Here is a 12,010-nt window from a genome sequence, read left to right as displayed (position 1 = left end):
AACACACTTATCCCATCATTCTTGCCACTTTCTGGAGCAGTTCTGGAAGTCCTCTTTCATGAGTGTTTTTAGTTGCGCTGTCGTGGCTGCTTCGATGTCCTAAATTGATTAAAAACATTTACCTTTCATGGTCATTTTGACTTTGGGGAAGAGCCAAGAGTCACACAGTACCAGATCCAGTGAATAAGGTGGATGAGGACACACCGTAATGTTTTTATTTGATAGAAACTGCTGTACCAGAAGCGATGTGTGACACGGAGCGTTGTCATGGTGGAGGATGAAGTAAAGACACAAAAAAGAACTTCCAGAACTGCTTCAGAAAGTTCCTAGAATGATGGGATAAGTGTGTTCCAAGCAAAGGGGAGTATTTTGAAGGGGATTAATTGCAATGTGTCTTTTACTGTAATACATTTTTTTAATGTAAATATTCACCATATTTTTTTTATCACACTCCATAATGATGACCGGGGCCTGATTTTAGGTGAAGTGGTCAAAGTCTGAGGAGGTGACATTAGAGCAAGGACCTGAATGAACTGGAGGGATGGGGAATGTAGATCAACAGAACTGCAGGTGCAAAAGGCCTGGAGCAGGGCTGCAATGTGCCTGGTGTGCTGGAGAGACCCCATGGTGGAGAGAATGAGGAAGGGAGAATGGCAGGGAATGAGGTCAGGTTCATACTCAGGGGACAAGTTGTGAGGTACAAAGGTGGAACAGGGTAAAAGGCCAGGAGGCTGGTCCAACAATCTAGGTGTGTGATGGTGATAGCTCAGGTTAGGTTGGTACAGTGGGGTGGTGAGAATGGACAGTTTTTCATGTAAAGAGTTTGTCTTTTACATATTCTGACCTCAGTTCTGATCATCTCCCTTGGTCATTGCTCCCCATCAAGATGTTGTCTGTCCCAGATCAGAATCATGAAGGGGCTTCGAGTTTCTCTCAGTACTAGTCTCATGTGTGAAGGTCTCTAATGATCACCCTCCCTTTGCTTCTCCTAGGTGGCTCCTCCCAGGTAGGTGGGAGACCCAGTGACCTGACCCAGGGTGGGCTTTCAGGAGCTGGGAGCAGGGCAGATTTGGGCAAAGGAGAGATCATGCCCATCTTCAGGGACATGAGTGGGCAAGCAGTGGCCACGCAGATGACACAGGATGCCCAGGACACAGAGGGATCACAGCCAGGGCAGCAGGAAGTGGTGGGGGAGGGAACAGAGTCAGACCAACTCACACCCTCACGTCCCACATCAACCGCCATCAGCTACAGAAGCTGGTATGGCCCTTGTATTGCAGCAGAGGTTTGGAAATATTATGATCGGCGACTCTGAGCCCCCAGTGGGGTGATGCTGGACCAATCATTTCACACTGTCTCAGGCAAAACACCGCTCTCTCACACACACGGAACCAGACTCCAGGATCAGAGCCACCAGAACATTCTCAGAACAGGAGACTGGGCTGGGAGCGAGACTGTCTGTATACCCTCTCCTCCCCCGTTCTTTGCATCGTTAGCCAAAATGACACTTTTAGAAACTAACCGAGACTTTGTCAACATATGGGCTGCCATTATGGAAGAGAGACATCACAGTCTACCCATGACACTGAAGACAAGGAGATACATTACATGGCATTGAACTAGATGGTTGTATTAAACAGATCACACCATTTTATTTACAATTATGTATATTTTTGAAGGAGTGAGCAGTAGATGGATTAAGGTTCCTAAGGTGCCAGCAGGTAGGCTCGCTTGTGGGTGCAGAGAAGCTATTGCACCAACATAATATTCAGCCCAGCTTGAGAATTCAGGCCCTTCATGTGTGCGTGTGTGTCCTCAACAAGATGTAAAGCTCCCAAGCTCCCACCGTGTCATTTGCTTCTCTGTCCACAGCTCCTGTCATAGCTGAAGCTTTTTCAGTATCTGCTAAATGAGTGGAGGAATAAATGAAGAGATGAGAGGATAGCTGCCCTGTACCCCCAGGCATAGCACGGTGCCTGGGACACGAGAAAAAGTACAGTCATCCCCCCTTATCCAGGGAGGATAGTTTACAAGACCCGCAGTGGATGCCTGAAACCATGGACAGTACCAAACCCTATATACACTGGGGTTTTTTCCTACACATCTATACTTATAATAAAGTTTCATTTATAAATTACACACAGTAAAAGTTTAATTTATAAATTAGGCACAGTAAAAGATTTACAGCTGTAACTAATAATAAAAAAGAACACTACTGTTGTGCTTTGGGGCCATTATTAAGCAAATAAGGATTATGGCCCTGCAATACCTTGACAGTTCTGATATCTACTGAGTGACTAAGGGGCAGGGAGCACATGCGATGGGGAGAGTCACATCCCCGGTGGGACAGAATGGGATGGCACAAGTTTTCATCCCATGACTCAGAACTGCATGCAGTTTAAAATTTATGAATTGTTTACTTCTGGAAATTTCTATTTAATATCTTTGGACCGCAAGCAACTAAAACATCAGAAAGTGAAACTGCAGATAAGAAAGGACTCCTGTAAATTGAGGGTTGTTTTTGTTGTTGTTGTTCTTTTTTTTTTTTTTTTTTTTTCTTGCCCATTCTAGGTCCCACTCCCCTCAAGGGTCTACTCTCTGCTTCTTAAGGTGAGAGCTAACGAACCAAAGGCTAGGGGAAGGAAGCCTGAGCATTGGGGGCTGAGAAGGTGTTATGACGACCCCCTTAAGGAAACATACTAACATGCTTTATTACATAGGTGCCCTCTAGAATAAGCTTTGCTGGGGGTTGGTTGGGGACAGTTGGGGCACTTTCAAATCTTAGGATAACTGCCCACTTGGCTTAGCACAGGCCTCCCCCCGCACCCCCCCCCCAACACACACACACAAGAGCAGGAGGAAGGACCCACCAAAACAATCAGAGCCACAGCCCTTGGGCAAGGGACCAGTAAGAGGGCTTCTCTCTTCTAGTAACAATGGTGACAGTAGCTATTAACATCTAACTGGAACTTCCCAGCCATAAGATAATGTCTCACACATTCTCTCTGACCTCACTGCACCCTGGAGGGAGACGGCCAGTGTGGACGGCTATTTCTCCCTCAGAGATTCAGAGAGGATCGCATGGCTCTCCCATGGTTCTGCAGGGAGTAAGAGCCATGCCTGGGTTTGAGCCCTGATTTTCTAATTCCAAATTCTCAGTCCTCTCCACCACACTGCTGAGCTCCCTCTGATAACAGAAGTTCAGAGCAGGAGGGAGCCTGAATGATCATTTATTCCAAGCCCATCATTTTACAGTTGAGGCCCAGGAAGGAAGAAGTGAATGGGGTCTCCTGTGCCTGGGACCAGCCCTGTGCGCACATTTCCCTATCCTTGGGTTTTTCCAACCTTTTGACATTTTATCCCTCCATCACCATTTTCCTCTCCAGACTGTATTTTCTCTCCACCGCAAGACAGCCGGGGCAGTTTACAGCTGTTTACCAGCAGTCAGATAGAAGAGGAACCTTAGCAGAATGTAAACTATCAAATTAAATTCTCCTCTTCAAATGCTGCCCGGATTCACCCTACCTGAGAATTTCAATCAATGCTGGTGACTTCTTTCTGCTCCTTAATGGAATGCAACAGACGCATTTTTTTTTTGCCTGCCGTTGGAGCAGATGCATTTAGAAGGGAAAGGGGTGTTCGCCTAGATGGGCACTACAATAAGTCACCTGAAAGGGCACTTTCTTGAGCTCCAGGCAAGGCCATTAAGCAGACTGGGAAACAGCTATATTTCCTGGAGGCTGAGTAATACACAGATGTGTCCATGGGGTTGGCCAAGGCTTTCTGGGAGATGGAGGCTGGGGTTCTGTCTTTCGAGATATTTTTAGGGACTCAAGGAAACAGAGGGTGGGTAGGGAGAAGGAAGATAGGGGAGAAGGAATACAGATTCCCTCCCGGCACCAAAACTTGGGTAAGGCTCATATCCAAACGAACTGGCAGCAAACCAGCCACTAATAACAAGCCAAAGGAGTGGAACAGGAGCCCTCAATATTTGATAGCACAGAATGGCCCTAGGCTGGGAGTTCGTGGTTTATAGTCCCAGCTCCACCATTGAATAGCAATTCGAGCTTAGGCAGGTCACTTCTCTGTGGTTCCATTTCCCTTCTCTGTAAAATGGCTTCCCTGCCTACATTACAGGATGTGAACGCTTTTTGAGAACTACCAAGTGCTGTACAATTGTGAGCTACAAATATATTGGGGGAGCAGGAGAAGAGGGGAAGGAAGAGCCCCCCTGAAAGATTTTCCTCCAGACCTCAGAGACTCTGAGATCTGCCTCTCTCTAGGTGCAACAAGAGGGGCCAAGGCCATTTGTTATCTTGGAAGGAGGGCTCGGCCAGGGCAGCCATCCCAGAAGTGCCCTCTGGGAGGCAGCAGAGGAGGTGCTATGGAGCCCGGGTACCCTGAAGACTCAGGGCTCCTCCCAGCCCCAGGATCTTGGGGTATAAATACTGGAGGGAGGAAAGCCAAGGGCTGTGGCTGTTATGTCACTAGTTTTAAAGACAGACAGGGAAGGTGCTGGACTTTCCCAGGACCTGCTGGGGTCTGTGACTGCCCGAGGTCACCACCACCTTTGGTGGGGTCCTGTTGCCTTTCCCTTCCCCCAGACCTTGGGTCTCCTACTTACAGCCCTGGGACAGAAAACAAGATCCTTTCAAGTATGCCTTCCCTCACAACTATTTCCCTCCTCAGAATGGGCTCTCTCGAGTGGTCAAGTTTTAAGCCCCTCTTCTCGAGGGCAATAAACACTACCTTACTTAAGGCACAAGGAAAAACAAGGCAAAAATGATTGAGCACCTACTATGTGCCGGGCACTGTCCAGTTGGTTTACATATACTATTCTCATTTACTCCACACAATAACCAGTTCAAGTGGGTTAGCCCAGAGAAGGAAACTGTGACACAGAGAGATTAAATAATTTTTACAAGATCACACAGGTGGTCATGTGATAGAGCAGGGATTGGAACCTAGAGTTCGCTGACTTCAATACCCATATGCTTTCCCCCACGCCAGCCACCGAAAAGCATGAAGGTGTTCAAAGAGGCAGACTCCAGAAAGACTAGAAATTGCAAAGATTAGTGATGTAGGGGATGTTGGATCTGCCGGCAGTTTCTGAGTGCGGGCCGGGATCGCGTCTTGTGAAGCCAGGGAGAGGCAAACAGTTTTAAAAAGAGGATAGTTTATTAGAGACAGGAGAAGAGGTTGCAGCTCCTGAGCTGGAGGGAATCCTGAATGGGGGGGTGCCCCATAACTGAGGCAAAAGCTCCTACTTTTATACCTTCCCTTTGCCTGTTTGGGGAAGGGGAGCTATTTGAAGGGAACTTGTCTGAAGAAGGGAACTGGTGCCTTCTAATGAAATTCGTCTACCAGGTTTGTTCTGCTTGCCCATCCTAAAGGAATTAGCAAAGTAACTCACTCTTATCTATCAGATCTGCTCCGTTTGTCAGGCCAAAATGAATTTTATGATTAACCTCAAAGCCTTGTTACATTATGTCCTGGAGCAAAGGAGTGATTTCAAAACCTGGAGTTTTAGGATATGACTGTCTTTGTTTATTCCACCAGGGACCTCCCTGTCTACCTAGAGACATGCTAACTCTCCTGTATCATTAGGAATAGTTCAGAACCTAGACTTGGGGTGTGTTCTTAACAGTTTCTGCGTCCATTCTGAATCTCTCTATAACAATGAGCTTCCTGAGGCCAGTCCGTTCTTTGTTGAATGTCCAAGTCCTGGTTCTAACTCCCTCCCTGAGCTCTTGGCCAGCCTGCGCTTCTCTAGGTTTTTTTCCACCTGAAAAATTATTCCCCCATTTTCATTCAGAACGGGATGTTTGAGCTCTAGTCAAGAGCTTCCAGAACAAGGCCCTGAAATCTGTCCTCGTTACCACATAGAGAGCACTTGCTGCTGGACGGGGCCCATAAGCTGCTGCCTGTTAGCACAGTGTCTTGTGTAACTTTCCCCTCTCCCCCATCCCTTAGGGTTGATATTTGAGTCTCTGTCTCACAGACAGGGTCACTGAGGGCCGGTCCTCCCTCTGTTCCAGCCAGTTCTGTGTGGTTCAGAGGCTGTGAGGTTGACCCAGCCCACAGGGCACCATCAGGAAGATAACCGACTTCTCCATCCTCTCCACCCCAGATGTCTGACTCTTACTGTTAATATAGAGAAGTAAGTCTATACCAAATACCTGTCACTGGCACTCTGCTAGGATGGAAGAGAAATACGTAATATGCCTTCAACCAGAATTGGGGTCCATGACCTTTCTTGGGTCCTGGGACATTCTTCTAATGTGTCCCCTCCTATCTCCTCCATGTTCCTTTCGAGCTCCCCCTCAAACTGCTCTCTGTCTCCACTTGTCCATAAATGTGGGTGTTCTACAGGTCTTCATCTTCAGCCCACTTCTCTCCTCGCCCTACATCGGGACTGACAAATTTGAATACCCCGGGGGACGTGCTGAAATTCCCACAGCAGGCTGACTGTTAAACAATAGTTATTTATGTGATAACCAAGTAAAACCTCTGCCTGGCTACAGGCCTTGAACCATTGCCTGGCCCAACAAAGCACCCAAACAAAACGCAGCATGGGCAATCCCCGTGCTACTCAGGGGATGCAGACTCGTCCCTTGTGTGTATTTCTGTTCTCCCAGGATGATTTCATCTGTCGCAAGTATTTCTCTACTTCCTTTGTGTTGGTAACTCCTGAATCCTCTTCAGCCCAAGTCTTTCTCATGAGTTTCAGGCTGTGTGGACCTGAGGGTCTGCTGACATGTCCAGTGGCCCCTATCCCAACGTGACCAAACTGCAGTACATCACTCCCCTTTCCTCTGCATCTCCTCTCTCTCTCCCTCCCTCCCCACTCACATAGTTTGGGGTCATACTGGGCTGTCCTTTCTCCCTCCACATCTAATAACCACATTCTACTGATCAGCCATCCCTCCCTCTTCTCCAGCCCTCATGTAGCTGTTACCCCACCCCCTGGAATACCACCATCGCCTCCTACCTGGGTCCCACTCTCCCATCCATCTCCCACATCTCCGTCTGCATCATTAACTAAAGCTACAAACCTAGGGTTACTTTCAGTTGACAAGCCATAGCCTGTAGAAGACTTGAGCTCCATAGCTCAGCATTCAGGGCACTCCCCAGTCTGGCAACACACCCTCTGGAGCCACCCTTGGCCACACTCAATTCTCTGAGCATAATCAACTGTTGTACTTGTCTTGCATATACCTACCACATATATCACATTTGAGAGCCTCTAGGCCTATTATTCCCCCTCCTTTGAAAACCTTCTGTTTCCCATCCACATCCCAATATTGCCTGAATAATTGCTACATATACTGAAATCATACATCTGTGCCACCTCCTCTGAGAAGCCCTCCCTGCTATTCCTCAAGTCTGAACCCAGGCACCTTCCTCTCATCCTTCCCTCCACACCCCCCACACACACTCTATACCATGGCACTGCTCACAAGATTTTAACATTGCCTATTTATGGTCTGTAATCCCATGTGGCAGACACTGGAATTGCCTACCCAACATCTGTTATCCCTTAATGGTTAACATATACTATGAGCCAAATGCTGTGCTAAGCACCTTCTTACATAAAACTATAAGGTGCCATTATCATCTTTTGAGGAAGAGATAGGTTAAACACATTGCCCAAGGTTATATAACTAAGAATTGGTGGAGTCAGGATTTGAACTTGGGCCATCTGGCTTCAGAGTCTGTGCTCCTGATGGAGATGCTATACCACCTTTCCTGTGAGCAGCACATCACAATTGGCTCATGGCAATCAGTGTGTTAGCATCACATTCCTGCCTGCCCGTGATTGGTCTAGAAATGGGCATGTGACCTGGGTATGGCCAATGGGACATAAAAAGAAACTGGCTGGGTACTTCTAAGGAAAGATATTCTGCCCTGATAAAAAGAGAAAGGGGGAGGTCTGTGACCTGCCTTCCTTCTGTCTTTGCACATTAAGATGCTGCCAGGGAGCCGGGCAGCCATCTGGCCACCTGAGGGGAGACATCACCGACACACCAAGAAGAGCAGAGCAGGAGGCTGGCAAATGCATGGGTTCTTGGCGACATTGCTGAGTGTGTGAGTGGGCGGCCTCTGGAGCCCCCAGCCCTGGACTTCTTTCTTATTTCATGAGATAATGAATGTCTGTATTGTTTAAGCCACTAGAAGGTGAGCATTCTGTCACCTGCAGTTAACACATACACTCTAATGCCTAGAATAGTGCCCAGTATATAGTAAGCCCTCCATAAATGAGTGAAAGCAAAACAAACAAACAAAAACGGTGAGCACATGTGGCAAAAAAACAGATTAAATTCAAAACGCTGAACAAATACTACAAAAGATATTTCTCTGAGCCTGTTTTCTCATAGAGGGAGCTCGGTTCAGTTAGTTTGCCACTAACTCCATCTCAAGTATAAGAAAAGATGAAATCCCAGATGCCTGGGATTGATAATCAACGTGGGGGAAAGAAGACCCTGGGAATCCCTCACAACTGTCACTGCTTATCCCTGGCAAGAGGACAGAGCCTGTCCAAGGGCAATACTTTCAGTGGGAAGATTCAGAGAAACACATCTAAACAGAATAGCGAATGGTACAGAACCCACCCCAAGGGCCAGTTTCCAAAACAGAGAGAGCTGCAAAGATCTCTTCTTTCTCGGCCTTGGATTTAAGTCAATAAAATCAGGAAGCATCTGGATGACACTCTTGGTTCACTGTAGAGTTCTAAGGACCACCCAGGGGCCTTCCTGTTTATCCACCACCACCAGCCGACAGTTACTTAGCAAACACAGGGCGCAAGCCTTGCGCTCCCTGTTGGATCAGCCAATCAGATTAGACCAGTGGGGGTCACTGATCTACCACCCAGGGTCACTTGTGGGCCCCATGGGAGTTGGGATGGTACCTAATGCACGTAGGTGTTGCAGGCCAGCCCTTGGCCAAGTTACAAGGTCTTCTGGGATTTGTCTCTGAGCTGCTCCTGCCTACCCCCTTGCCATCCTTTGTGGGACCCTATGTGATTGTCCCACTAGTTCAGTGTTCACTCTAATTTTCTCCATCAAAAGTCTGTACTCAGAAAAAAAGTCTAACCCCGGTCAGTTGCATATTAATGTGAATTGAAGTCTTTCTCAGGGCTATTTGCTAACTAAAGCTCATCTCCCCTAAGGCTCCTTTGATCTACTCATCTTGAAAGCTTTGTGGCAGCTCCTAACCATTGTTTATGCATTGTTTATCTCTTATGTTATTTAATATTTCTATTGTTTTTCAGTTCCCCAACTAGACTGTAAGTCCCTCAAAGACAAAGCCAACATCTTCTACCCATTTACAGGATTCAATTATTCATTCATTCATTTATTTATTCAACAAACATCGACTGGGTGTATCCTAGGTACTAAACTCTGAGCTAGGTCTGAATTTTCAAAGATGAATAAAGCATTGTCCCTACTTTCAAGATCAGTCAGTCTCCATGGGAAGACAAACTGTAGAAGCAGATAGTAATAGGCCTTCTCATGGATGAGCAGGAGTCCGTCCTCCTTATGGCTTCTACTTTTATCCTTGCCACACCCATCCCCCACCAGCCTTTATTTGAGCTAGTCTGAGTAAGTCTGTTTCTTGCAATCAGAAGAAACCAATTACAACATCCCCTAGGGCAAGAAATGCTTGAACTGGCTCTTAAAGGATCAGTATAAAGGAAATAAGGGCATAGGGAGGATATTCCTGGCAGATGGAACAGCACGAGCAACAGCACAGAGGCCAAGAACAGCTTGTTGTGGGCAATGCCAGACTCCTGCGCATCCATTGCTATTTTTGGTCCTTCATTGTGACTCTGTCCACGGGAAAGCAATCCCAAACCTCCAAAGGCTGATAGAGAAGGTATTTTGGGAAATGCATGGGGGGGGGGGGTACTCCTTTCCCGGGAGCCTGCAAAATCACACTGAGTAGGTAGCTGTCTCCAAAGACCAGTGCTGAAGGCCAATCCTGCTGATTCATGGCAGCTCCTTTGGTGGCCAAGGATGTCCTATGAAGAAGGACTCACCGCAGCAGCCACAGTCCTGGGAGGGAGAAAAAGTTCTCAAAGAGGGAATGGCCAAGCTGAAAGGGACAATCAGGGATTGGTTTATCCAGCTGAATCCCGAGAGTTTCACACAGATATGGGAGGAGTGTGGGGTCAGAACCCAGCCTTCCATCCCTTGAAAAATACCATTTCCTCAGCAATTTGGTACTTACACGCATAAGAGGAATACAGACACCCAAAGCTTGGGAGTACAAGAGTTTGGGAAGTGTTAATATGATAAGAAGCTAGGTCGAATCCACTCTTTAGCTTCCCAGAAAAGGCTGGCTCTAGCACACAGAGCCAAGTGACACATGCTCTAAAATAATCCCAAGCATCTACACAAGGCAATATTATCCCCCACCCCCAGCCAGGGCTCCACTGGGCTGCCAGCTAGCCTTCCATTTCCCAGGCCCAGCTTCTGGGGAGCCCACATCTTGATAAATAAGAGTCCACTTAATTCCACAGAAATTCATTGCAGACCTACCACGTAAAGCCCTGTTATTGGAGAAGTGTGAAGAGCTTAGATTTTCTGACTTGGGACCCATCCGAGTCCTGCAACGCCAGAGGATCAGCTGTGGTTAACAAGGGCACCCTTGACCTGTGAGGACATTCACCCGAAGCTCAGGCTTCCATCCAGCCCATGGATTGTCTTTCCATGACCTAAAGTGGCATCCTGCTTGCCTCTCAGATATCAGGCGCCACGGGCCTAATGAGCTTCTTAAAAAGTGGTTCCCCTTTGCCTATCTTCAGCTTTAAAGAGATACACACTGAAATGTAAGTTTGATGAGGGCAGAGACTTTTCTCGTTCATTGTTTGACTCCCAGCACCCAGGACAGGGCCCAGCTCATCACTGCTGTTCAGGAAATGTTTCTTGAATCAGTGAATGTGTGGAGTGCTTTACCCCCTTAGACGGTAGGTTTGTTGTCCATTGTGTCCCCTTGCTTAGAGCAGTCCCTGCCTGGCATATAGCAGTCACTCAATAAACACTTGTTATATGACTGAATAGATATGCAGATTGCTGTTTTTTCAACAAATACTTTTTCTTACAGAGTCACCAGCATTTATTCAATGAATTATTGAGCCTCGCCCACAGGCCAAGCCCTGGGCCAGGCTTGGAGATCCAAAGATGCCCAAGACAGAGTCCCTGCCTCTAGAGAGTCACTGTCTAGTGGAAAAGATAAATATGTAAACAAACAAAGTAGAAGCCTTCTAGTCTGGCGGGACTGGGACCCACAGTTTGTCAGAAAATTGAAAATGTCAAAGTGGAGAATCATGAAAAAATAATACCATGCTGGCCATCTTCCACTTGCCCCCGGATCCACTCTCCTCCACTCTCCACCTGCATAGACTATATCAATGGACTCCTTTGCCTTCCGGGTTTGGCCAATAGGAGACATCGGCAGGAGACTGGAGAGAGAGAGAAGTGAGAGGCCAGGGTATTAATTCCCCTGGCTCCCTCTCTCAACTCCAAACCCAGTTGCTGTCATAAGACTCGCTGAGTTCCCCTAACCTGTTTTCCCTCTCTGGTTTCCCTCTCTGGCCCTCTCTGGTTTCTGTCATTTCCACTCCCAGTTTTATAAACAGTCCTTTTATTAAACTCTTCAAAGTATCTCATTGGAACATGCCATATTTTTTTCCTGCTGAGACCAACTGACACACATCCAAAAATATTTAAATATTGTTCATCTTAAAACATGTAGATGTACTGACTCTCCTCTTATTTAATGTGGAGCCAAGCCTTTCTCTTTGTGCGTGGGTGAAGTTCCATATCATCTCGTGTGCATAAACAACATCCCTTGTGTATAGACTATGATTTGCCAGTTTCTTTTTCTTTACATTGGAATGAGGATTTAAAGACACTTGCTAAAGCTATCCAAGTGCAGAATCCTTCAAGATCTCTACAGGCTGTTTTCTAATCCTGTACAGTTGTTTTACCCGTGTCTACTTTTCCAG

General features: G+C 47.0%; 1 long non-coding RNA gene across 1 annotated transcript; it reads right to left on the bottom strand.

Annotated features, from left to right (window-relative positions):
- Positions 1-9,750: 9,750 nt before the first annotated feature.
- On the bottom strand, positions 9,751-10,677 carry LOC141571864 (uncharacterized). The gene is made up of 2 exons (XR_012496916.1): positions 10,542-10,677; positions 9,751-10,055 (listed from the first exon to the last, which is right to left on the bottom strand). It is a non-coding gene; the product is annotated as an uncharacterized LOC141571864 (long non-coding RNA).
- Positions 10,678-12,010: the final 1,333 nt, after the last annotated feature.

Source organism: Rhinolophus sinicus, linkage group LG05 (genome assembly GCF_036562045.2).
Source record: "Rhinolophus sinicus isolate RSC01 linkage group LG05, ASM3656204v1, whole genome shotgun sequence".
Taxonomy (NCBI): Eukaryota; Metazoa; Chordata; class Mammalia; order Chiroptera; family Rhinolophidae; genus Rhinolophus; species Rhinolophus sinicus.
The sequence above is the reverse complement of the archived record's forward strand: the minus strand, read 5'-3'. Positions and strand labels throughout refer to the sequence as shown.